Raw genomic sequence first — 12782 nt, forward strand, 5'->3', positions numbered from 1 at the left:
GTCACTGTTTTCAGTGAAGACACAACAATACATCTTAACACAATTCACCATTGGGATTCTCCATCATATTGCTGATGAATCGTTCACAATTGATACATTTACTATAGCATTAAGCTTTTTTCCTGGATGAGGGTCAAAACTGTCAGCATGACTTGTTCTGGATAATTTTTTCATCTTGTGGTGTAAAGGGTGATAAATTAGAGCATGTGCACACATTAATTTTTCTTGGACGTCCTTTATGTTCCCAGCTATGATCTCCATTTACATGTTAAACAAATGTTTTAAAGTCTTTCTTAGGTTTATATTTGGCAATGCAAATTGTACAACTTCCATATGCTTGTTAGTAAGGGAATGCCTCATGCTTTCATCTTTCTCATTTTTGTCCCAGTACTGTTGTTGGGAACATAAAGGGATGGCATGCAATTATTTGTTACTAATAGCTACTTACCCACCTGGGAACTTGTAAGTAGCCATTTTATAATTACAAATATGTTTTATGCCTTAAAAGTACACCTGCCAATGACTTAGCCAAATTGCAGTACATGGGTCACACTCATTCTTCATGTTCATTACGAATTAAAAGTAAAATTAGTGTACATTTAAGCCTAGACAGCAGATGGCATTCAATGGTACAAGCATGCTGCACCATATGTCTGCAAAATGCTTTCAGAAAGTACTTGACAGTTCCCAACATTAAAAAATAAAATTAGATAGTAAAAATAAGTTACAGTATGGATATCATTTAACTAAAAATATTTTAATGAAGCCACTGAAATTTAGTCCCACTCACATTTGGTGTGATGAGAATTGAATTGTCAAAAATGTTTGAAAAGATAGAACATTTTTTTTATATTCAAAAATTTATATTTTCATTTCCTCAGTTTTATTTAAAATATAAACATTTGTGCTAAAAGAAAATAAACTTTAATTAGCACTAGCAAAAAATTAATAATATTTTTTTAGCTGCCATATTTACATGTTAATTCTGCTTAAATTTAGAGGTAGGTCTACTTACATGTAGTGCTTTCTTGTCCATAACCCATGGAGTTCACTATCATATCTGGGAACATCATGGTAGGTGTTAGTATTGCAATTTTTTTTTTTAAGTGACAATTTAAATTCTTTGGAAACAGATGGGTCTGAAACATTTTTCTGCACTTATGTTAAATCCTATCCATCATAAAGTCTAAATTATTCTCTTTTGCTATAAAAGGAATGTGCAACAATCCTGATAGCAAAAATGTACCAATCACATCATACAGAATGTAATTCCACAGATAAAGTTCAGAGTTATGCTTCACAGAGCCAGAGAGGAAGTCTGGTGGTCAGAGGGTTAAATGAAAACAGCTCAATTCAAGTAGTGAATGATGCATTTGAAAGACAGACAGTGAAATACAAAATGAGAGTCTTTAGTCTGTGTTGTAGAAGTAGCATAGTGGGCATCTCTCTGAGAAAAGGAACTATTGCTCCTTTGCCATAAACTTTTTAAAATATCTACTATTTTTTGCTTCATTAAAAACTCATAAATGGAATGGCATAGGGTCATACAGAAACTAGATGGCAAAAAAAAAAGACAAAAAAAGAGACCTTTCACACTTAAAGTTTGGGGCATTATTGTGGCTATTGTTAGTAGATCAACACCTCATAAAATCAACAAGTGTATCTTGCAAATGTAAATATCAAAATGATAATGAATCTTCAATTTGCATAAAACAGTGTCTTTTACATTAAAAAAAAGAAAAATTTAAACTGTATGTACTCATGCTTTAAACTAGAAAATTTATTTAGATGGTATATTTTGCTAAGAGACTACTCTCAGATTAGTGGTAGCACTTTGTCTTAAGTGCTTGGTACTTAAATGTAAGATTAAAACCCTCTAGTCTAAAGAAATGTGAACATTTTTATGAGTAAGTGGGGATAGACAGATATATAAAGACACAAACATCTTTTTACACATATTAATGACAATTTACTTTAAAAAATATGACCTGAAAAGGTCCTTGCAATATAAAACCAAAGGTAGACTACTGAAGTAATCTTCGAAACACTGCTGAAGAAGTGAGCAAACCTAGTAGTAAGAAAATTAAAGGGGAAAGGTAAATGCCACATAATTTTGACTTAGGAAAAAAGTAAATTTTAAAGAAAATTCTGTAACTTCATTGGGCTTTTTTTTAAAGGTCTCCTTAAGGTGAATGCAGATTTCTAGATATTGTGTATTCTACATTTTCTCAGTAGTAGAGAGGAGATCATTAGTGTTATTAATGAACATTTATTAGTAGATTTATGTTGCCTTTCAAGCAACTCGGTCATATAAAGGAATACATTCCACCTGGCACATTTTTTTAAGCCACTGCAGAGAAAGACTGATTTGCATCTTCAGTTCTCACAAGATGTGACAGGTTGTGAATGCTTAAACTGACAGCAGCCTGTGAGTAATAGCTAACTTTCCTCCTACATTGCTACTGTGTGTCTAGGAAATCAGATGCTGTCGAAGTCAAAGAGTAAACAAAAGATGGCATTTACACAAACTGTCCTACAATAAGTCCTTTACCAACCTTTTCTTATCAGAAATAATAAACCAGGGACACAAAAGTTGTCAATGTGGCCTTCTACAGCTCCACTGCAGAGAAAGAACTTAGAAAGTTCCACAAAGTGGTTGTCTGCTCTCAGTGAATCCCTCCATAAAAGGGAAACGGTCTTTTTTCTGGAGTATTTCACAAATGACATATAATGAGTAGTTCATGTGGTTCTTGCAGGCTATTGATAGCATTATTTCAGATATCTCCATCTAGATTTTGAGAAAGAAACCCCCTGTTATTGATGAAATGTCACTTTTATTCTATGGATATTCATAATGCAAATAGGAGCTGTGATAAAAAAGCAGTGAAAGTGGTAGCATTTTCCAATTAGACAGCAATGAAAATGAATACACACAATTTTTTCTCTTTTTCTTTTTAAGCTGTTAATACAAGCAAGTACTGTCTTAGCTTTGTAAACATGCAATTCTTGGTCACACTTCAAAGCTGTATTCCCTCATGTGTCTTTGCTCCTCAAGCTCTTGTAACACCATTCCTAGAAGTGTTGAACTCCAAAAATATTATAGGCCCCAGGGTCACAATCTAAATATGTGACCTATTCTGATTATTTGCATAATATTTTCATTATCTAATGAAATTGAATAGATTTATTTGTTCTTCAAGTCCTGAATTAGAACACATTTTAATATAAATCAAAATATATCAAATCTTAAAGGAACTTGTAGTGAATCAAGATTACTTATTGACCTAATACTCCAATGTTACTTGTGATTAGTCATGCCAGAAAGAGTGTGAATAACCTTAGCTTGACTTTGTCTGATTTCAAGTTGCAGGCATTATGCATTATGACATTGCCTTCCAAAAAAAGAGTCCTTCAGTTCTGTATCAATTATTCTCTAAAATAACTTGAATTTTAATCTGTTTTAACAAATAAAGACTTATTTCTTGACTACAGACATTTCCAGTTTGGCAACATTGTGGAAAATCCTTGGTTATCCGAGACATCCTCTCAGGACTGGTGCATAAAGCGCAACAATCCAGATCACTCTGGCTCAGCTGTCATAAAAGTTTATCTACAGCAACTCAAAGAGCCTTTACTACCCATATTTTGGTAAATAAAATATATTTCATGAGGTCAAGACATTTGTTCTAATCACTCTCAAGCAGTGCAAACTCCTACATTTGCTGTGCTGAATAACTCCCTAGGCACTTTGCCAACTTTGTTGCCAAGGCATAGGATGCAATTCCATAGTCATAGGTGCCTAGCATCATTTTGGACCCCATGAAATGTTCCCTGAAGGAGGTGTATCTCCTGGATATACAATGTCACATGTGCCAGCCCTGTACAGATACCTTGGTAAAATCCAGAGCATCTCAGATAACGCCGCACACCTATGTTTAGGTATGTTTAGGCAACAAATTTCCCCAGATTTTCATAGTATTAGCACTTAGACACTGGAGTTTCCTAAGGACACTTATGATATATGCCAGTTTATAAGTGTCAGAAAGCAACCCCACTCCTAAAAATGTAAGGCATCTCTAATGAACATCTCTTTAAAACTACTTTATTTAAATAATTTGGTTTACAACAGTTTAAAATTTCATTAAGATATGTCTTCGTAACATAAAGAATATAGTTACTTAGCTAAGACTATCCCAGGAAATATGAAAAAGAGTCAATGACCTTTTGTGATGGAGTGACTTCATGGGTGGGCAAGGGAAGGGCTACAGATGTCATTTATCTGGACTTCTGTAAAGCCTTTGACACAGTCCTCCACAGCATCCTTCTCTCTAGATTGGAGGGTGTTGGATTTGATGAGTGGACTGTTAGGTGGATAATTGGTTGGACAGACATATCCAGAGGGTAGTGGTCAATGTCTCAGTCGCCATGGACATCAGTGACCATAGTCTTCCTTTCTTGACTCCTAGAAAGCCTGAAAAATTGGAAATTTTAACAACAATATATCTAAAGCGCTCACTGTAGTTCCTGAGTGTTAGGTTTCTGAAAGCTGCCTTGATCCATGCCATAATGTAAATTAACACAATGGTGCTGTTAATCAAACTGGATTGCAACAATACCTAGGAAGCATTTTACTGGTTGATTAAATTAAAAAACCATCAGAGTTAGGAAAGTAAAAGGTGACAGTAACCTTTCTACTGGCTGTAGCTGGGCAAATCCCCATCAATCTCTTTAGGACAGAGCTACAACCTGTGCAACATCATGCCCAAGCAATTAGGAGCAGTCACAGTGGGTGGTTTGTAAGTTATTGGACTATATCTAGGAATGTATCTAAAATGTATCATATTTTGTTAATGCATTCTAAGACTATACATACCTGTGACAGCTCTCCACAGCAATCATCTTCCACTGCTCCTGCAGCAGTACAGGATTCTTTGATCATCTTCTTTCAGCAACCCTACCGTCTGATCCCTTCTAAGCTATCTTGTTTCAGTTTCCAAAGTTTCAAACAATTTTGGTCTTCTGACTCTGAGCTCCTAAGATTATCTTTGCTTCAACATTCAGCTATTCTAGACACTCAGAATCATTTCTAAAAGTATTTTGTCTTCATGGGCTAGCACTTACACTGCCCTAGATAATTTAACCATATTCTTCACTGTGTTTAGTCACTAGTTTTGCTTTTTTTTTTTATCTGAAACAGTACTGCACCTATTAATTTCTATTGACTGCTTTTCTTCTTTGCTATACAATTCACTTTATTCTGCCACTGAAATTATGATTTAACATACCTTATGTGTTTTACATGGGCTGCTTGTGCGGAAAGTAAATGTAAGCAATGCTTCCTCTAGAGTATTATTTGAATCTTTCTTTCCCCCAATAAGTCCTTAGGGAATAACGAGAAAAATGTATGTGTTAGAAAGGTAGCTAAGAGGAACATGTAATAAAGATTGTGGAACAGAACTTGCTACAGAGAATTTTTATGAATTAACATTAGGAAGTACCTTAACTAGTACAATATTAAACTCAATTTTGCCCGTAGGTAGAATAAGGACAAAGCTATTAAGAAAATGTTGATCCATTTTTAAACACCACTGACCTTTGAAGAATTATGTTTTGCACTGGGCATATTTCCATGTTTTCTTACAGAGTGCTACTCTATAATGTATGCAAGGATAGAAAGGATCAGATTAAAGCAGGCATAACTTACTCACTATTCATCACTTAGAGATTTTTTTGTTCCTGGATTATCTCCAACCTGATTTCTAACTGAAAAGTGTCCTCAATTTAAATTTCTTAGTCTGTAAGACTCTATAGATTAGATTGTATATAAACATACATGAAATATATGTAGATCAAATTGTATTGAAGCAGTACAAGACCTAGTAGACATAACAAATTGCCACAGGCAATTATTACTGGCTACACTAGTGGCAGTACAGTGTTTAAATAAGATATTTACAACTGTGCTTTACATTTTTGAATTACACCACCTTACAACACAGCACTATAAATATATCTGGTTTCAATTAGCCTAGGAGATGAAAGGTGATTGCAGGTTTCTAAAGTTCATTAAATATGTGACCTCACATTTTTAATTAATTCAGTCATGACATACTGCAATCTATTATTGGTAATGTGTTCCAATTTGGATTTATTATTTGCCTTTTCTGTACTTTAAGGTATTTAATAATTTCAAATACTGTTGAAATTCATATTTAAAGTTTAACTGCAATAAAAGAAAAAAAAAAAGTCCAGTCCTGTCTCCTTCTTAAATTTGTCTTTTGATTACATTTGTTGAGACAATCTATATGGTGACTTTAGGAGTTTGATAGATCTATTCCAGAATCTGAAGTGAGGAACTTTCTCTTCTGCTATTATTTGAAACAATGTGTGCAACAACAAAAATCACAATTTAGCCTCATGCAGATGGTCTCAGATACCAAGCTATCACTAATTGCTGTGACACTTATATTTGGGCAAGTAACACTTATGTGCTTAATATTAGGTAGGCTGAGTTTGGTCTTGGTCTCCAAAACTAAAACTCAACCCGTTTAATTTTCTGAATTTTGTGTCATTTCATAAATAATGTTGTTGTAACTCTACATTAGAATATTAATAATAATTTCAGTCACATTAATTTGAGTCTCATCCAGACGAAGTAAATTTTTGTAACACAGCAAGAGCAAAATGCAGGAGTCTTCCTTGCAACCCACCAATGCCTTTGAAGTTATACATGCAAAGCATACTGTTATGTAGGTTTATAATTTTTAAGTTCATCTGCATGATTTGAGCTCAGAAATTTCACTATGCAGTAGATAAATTAAAAGCTGAATACTTTAGATCTGAGCATCACATTCCTAAGACCTGTGTTTAGGTTATTAATAACAAGATTAAAGATTTTTATAGTGGGATATAATGGTATTGAAAAAAGTTGTCAAACTGCTGTTTTCAGGGCTGCTACTACTGTAGCACATACTACTACACAGGTACAGAAAAATCAACATTAAGTACTACCTTATATCCTGGCTGTATAGTCATAGTGTACATGCTATAGGATATAATCTGTCTAGAAAGTATGTAACTACATATGCTTTATAAAATATACATACACACAATCTAGAAATTTATATACATGCATATATAAAAATGTTTGTCCTTTTTGTCTTATTATAAATGTGGCACACCACTGTTTCATTTAGTTTTTTGAGACTGACTCAGTTTGCCTCATCATTGTATAGTTGATGTCTGAGAAACCAAAAAATGAAATGTACCTGACCATGAATATCGACAGTCTGGAGACAAGTGTGCAAATGAATAAAGGCAATTTTTCAATTTAGGGTGAGTAACAGAATGGTTTTCATTAGAAGGAACCTTTAAAAATAATCTAGTCCAAACCCCCAGTTAAGGGCCAGGACATCCTGCACTGGGTCAGGTTGCTTAAAGCTTATTCAACTTGATTTTGAAAAATTCCAGTGATGGGACATCCACAACCTCTCTGGGCAATCTGCTCTAGTGTCTCACCACTCTTGTGATAACAAATTTCTATTTAAAACTCTTTCAGTTCTGTTGCTACATGCCCTGCTAAAAAAAAAAGTCTTCTACCATCTTTCTTATAAACACTTCTAGGTATGAAGAGGCTACAGTAAGGTGTCCCGAGAGCCTTCTCTTCTCCTCAGCCTTTCCTCACAGGAGATGTTCTGGACTACGAGTCTTTTTCTGGAGTTGCTCTTACAGGTTGATGTCTCTCTTGTACTGGGGGCATCAAAACTGGATGATGGAGGTGAGGTCTCCTGAGAGCAAAGTGGATGAGGGAGAATCTCCTCATTCAACCTGCTGGCCATATTGCTTTTTATGAATAACTGGATATGACTGGCTTTCTAGGAGGCAAGCACACATTGCCACAACTCATGTTCAGTTCTTCATCCATCAACACACTTTAATCCTTCTCTGCAGGGCTGCTCTTGATCCATTATTTCACAGCCTGCATTATTACTGGCAATTGCCCACTCAGGCGCAGGACCTAATTTTATTGTTCCAGTAGAGATACTTGAGGATCCTCACTCAATATTGATCTTCCTTTGGGCCTAGAGACATTGATCATAATAGCTCTTTGGATGCAGGCTTTCAACCCACTTCCTTATCCATCTAAACACTCATCTCTTCCATTCAGGGATAAGAATCCTCTCTGCAAATTCTTGTAAAAAATTCAGTATTCCTATGTAAGGACTGATAGTATGAGTCCAAAGAAGGAACTTTGTAGTGGTGAGCCTTCTGTACCGATGTGGAAAGCATCTCTTTGCAGAGGAGGCACAGTTTTAATCCCTCAGAGACATCAGATAAAGTGGAAAGATAGTGGAGAGTAGATGAAAAATAAAATAAGAGCAATATATTTTTGAAGCCATGAATCTTGATTGTGTTGTGATTCTTTTTTCTACCTTTGTGCTGTGAAATTATAAAGTAGAATAATCTGCATCTCTTCAAAGCACAGAAAAGCCCTTGCCTGGGTATAGAGGGAAAATATCAAAATTCCTCGGGGAGAACTTTCATAAATCTCTAGACATATTTCTGCCTGAAATCAACAGGAATTTTATTAGCACTACATCAATTTCCCAGCAAGTGAACAGATGACCATGTGAATTTTGAAACATCTGTGTGTAAATGTGAGAATGAATGGTTGCAGGATACTTAGCAACCTAATCAGTTTTGCAGTAGGAAGTCATTGTAGAATTTGATTCGTTGTGACCTTAGATCTCCTATCTTTTGATAAACAAATCCAACAGAAACTTTGACTTCATTTCACCATTTAAAAGAGAAAAAAAAAATGTTTCATTTACTCAGCTATTTGTGAAAATTCCTGGGAAAAAAATAAAATTCACTCCAATCATTTGACTGCATCAACAGATTACTCAAATTTCATGTCACTTCTTGCTAGCCAAAACATGAAGCTGAAAAAATTGCAAAAAATGACAGAAAAAAAGCCCTAACAATGCAGGAAAACAAAACAAAGCTGTGGTCTTCTCTCTCTACCGAAACATGCTATAATGGAGCTAATCTGAGGTTCCCTTCTGATCTGACATTTGCCTGAAGTGAAATGAAGCATTATAAGGTTTTTTCCTATGTAGTTTGGTAAATAACACTTTGTTGCTGCTTTGAAGAAAAATCTGGAGGCATGTGAGGCAACCAACAGATTCTTGCTTCCCACTTTGGTTCATTTTAATTCAACAAACCAGTCACAGCACAATAAAATAAACAAAACAAAACCACAGAAGTGCTCAACCATTTTTTGAGCAATGGTCCTATTTGCTTTTTTTTAAGTTGAACTTCCAGAAAGCAGTGGGAATAATGTGTTAATACAACATTTGGCTAATATCTGAAAGTGTCACTTACATGGCTTTATCCTTGATAAAAATGTAGAACATTTTCAAAATGTTATGTGGGTGTCTGATAAGACTAATGGTGAAGTTGTACCAAATATGAGTAAGACTATAGTAATAGGGCATTATAATGGAAAATAAGTGCAGAGAAAATAGTACTCCTACATATTACTTTTAAAAGATTGTATGTAGCTTTCATGCAGATATTCATAATATATTTAATACATTTGTGTATAGATATTTCTACATAGATACAGATAAAAGTATATGGCTATATATGTGTATATATGTGTATATATATATATATATATATATATATATATATACACTACAAAACAGGGATGAAATAAGGTGATCTGCATGATATGAATAATTATGATAATGACAAAAGAATAGAGTTGCCCATTAAAAATACAACTGAAGAGAAAAAGCATTCATTTAGTTAGTAGAAAAAAGAAAAATATCATAACTACAATAGCTGCAGTGTAGTAGCTTTAATAATACAATAACACTGCTCATATAGCACTTTTCATGGCCAGAGCAGACCACACAGCAGCTTACCTGCAGGTATTGCAGAAAGGCTGCAATACCAATATACCCACCTTGCAGAAAATGAGGTCTAGAGGTGTAAAATTCTAGCCAAATTACAGAACCAGGAATATGCCTCTTGATTCCTACCTCTATGCTGCCTTGATAGCTGTTAATTCAGTTCTTGCCAGATGTTATGGTTTAGGCCTGGCAAAGCCAGAGCCCCCATGAGTCTACCCTCTACCTGATATCTGCTGTGAGATGTGAGCAGGAATAAGCAAAGCAGGCTCCAGCTTAAACATAAAGAAAAGTTTATTAACTAAACTACACACAATTACTAAACTACACACACACAAAAAAAAAAAGAAATCACAAGGAGAATGAAAGCTACACAGAAACATTTCCCCCTCCTCCTCCAGATCCCAGTACAATTCATCTCCCAAAATTATCCACACTCGGTCTGGCACCACCCTTTAGAAAATCAAATCTTCAGCTCATGAAGAGTAGACGGAGTCCTTCCTTGTACCATGGACTTCTTGCCACAATTAGCGCCGCCCAGAGTCCTGCTATCCCGTGACATCTCCTTTCCATGCCAAGGTGCTCTCACCACCAGGCATGGGATGGGGCAGAGGCCTGCTTTCAGGGTGAGCCTTTTAAGGATGCCTCATCTTGTTCCAAGCAGAGCACAGTTTCACCTCTGGGACCTTTGTCCCCCCCATTTCTTCTACACCCCCTGGGGCCGAGGGGTCTCAACACCAAACTCTCCTGGCTCCGAGCCTCCGCTTCCCCCTGCAATGCAGCCTCTGTATCACCAGGAAACAGTCCATGGATCTACAACAAAAGAGTCCAGCAAAGTTGCCACTCCATCTTCCCCCATTCCTTTAACATCTCTCTTTCTCTTTGCCAGACCCCCTTTCTGGCCTGTTTCTTCCTTCATCTTCCACTCTTATCCCTTTCCTAGGAAAGGTAATGTTCCGTGAAGTTCTCACTATCCACAAGAGTTAAAAGCTCTCCCAGGCTGCTGGGCTGCTCGCTGCCCCCCCCTTCTCCCCTCAGCCGTGCTGCCAGCACATGATATCAAGTTTCAAGGTAACAGCACAGGCTGCATTCTCTCCATGTCCAAAAAGGTGGAGGGGAATAAACAGGTCGCTCGATGCTCCCCCACCCTTTCACCGAATCCGGGCCTACCGTAGATGGGCCACGTGGCTTTCCCCTCCCCCAGCCCAGCCAGCAACTGGGCCGGGGCAGGGAGGCCCAACCCTTCCCGCCGGAAAGCCCAAGAGGGCTCTGAAGGACAAGAGCCCTGCTTTTAACTCCTTGGGTTTGTGGTCTCAAGAGGCGGATCCAATGCCCCACTGGTCAAACCAGGTGCTCATCTTAAAATCCGACCACCCATTGGTAACCACAACAAAACAACATATCCCAGATGTCCCATTTCCGGTCAAACCACGACACCAGAAATTTAGAAACAAATCACAACTAATCACAATTTAAAAAAAAATGAAAGTTTTGCTAAGCATTTTTTCATTAGTCATAATTTTTCACAATCTGCCAGTCATTGGCTTAATACCAGTTTCAAGCTGCTACTAAGACAAGAAGCTCACATGATGCAATAAGCATAGGAAACTGAATGTCTAACTTCAATCAGAAATTTTACACAACATTTTGCCCTGTATTGTTTGATATACCCATGTATAAGCAGGACTTCCCTTGCCACAAATTTGCAAATATCACTCCATACATATGAGTGGATGTTACTCAAATGAGTGCAGTAACAAAAATTATGAAACAAAGTCTAAGCTCAAATGATCTTTGTTTCTAGGAAAATAGTATGCTAGACCTTCTATATATCAAGTTCTGTGGTGGTTCAGGAATAATTTATACTGCTTTTTTGATTAATCCATTATGTTCTAGGCATGGAAAATATAAGCCAGTTTAGGCATAATGCTAAAAGATCTTTTCATACCCCAAAACAAGTAATATCTTTTAAATTCCTTGCTACAAGAATCTGTAGTATCATTTTCTTCAGAAGATATTTTTATTTAGATTGTAAAATGTATGTTTCTCCCAGTAGATTTTCATTATTTGGTAATTTCTAGTAAGTGTGACAAATGTATGTTACTTACACAAATGTATGTTGTATGTTCCAAGGTGCAGCATGGTATTTAATCAGAGATATTGTCTGGGGTTTGGCTGGGATGGAATTTTTTTTTTCCTAGTAACTGGTACAGTTCTGTACAGTTCTGGTACAGTTTCAGATTTAACATGAGAATGATGATACCAAAGTGATGTTGTGTTTGTTGCCAAGTAGTACTTTGTCTATGACACAAACTTTTCAGATACCCACTCTCTGTCAGTAAGCAGGTGCACAAAGGAGTTAGCAAAGCCAACCAAAGGCTCTCCTATACCACAGAAAATCATACTTTAATTATTAAGCTGTTCTTATTTCAACCCAAGTGTTTTACTTTTTTTTGTCTCTCCTCCCCTATCTCACCACAGGGGCAGGGGGGACGGAGGGGAGCAAGGAGCACATGTGCAAGAGCGGTACTTTGTCGCTGGCTGGGATAAAAACCAAAATTTATGCCCAAAATTTAATAGCCTTTATGGACTGGAAATTCTCAGCACTAATCTATGGAGTTAATATTAAATAAATTTATCCTTCTTGAATTTCAGTAACATTTTTGACCACCTTTAGTTTTTTAATATCCTGTGATGCTTGGCATAATTTTAGCTCTTCAGTAGCATTTTTCTAACCAGTTTCTAAATTCCATGTTCATTCCATGGGTTTTTATTTCTTCTTAAGTGTAGTTTATCACACTTTTGCCATTCTGATTTCTTGATTTGTGAAACATATTCCAGTTTCTAAGTGAGTTTTATTTAGCT

This window comes from Ammospiza nelsoni, chromosome 2 (genome assembly GCF_027579445.1).
Source record: "Ammospiza nelsoni isolate bAmmNel1 chromosome 2, bAmmNel1.pri, whole genome shotgun sequence".
Taxonomy (NCBI): Eukaryota; Metazoa; Chordata; class Aves; order Passeriformes; family Passerellidae; genus Ammospiza; species Ammospiza nelsoni.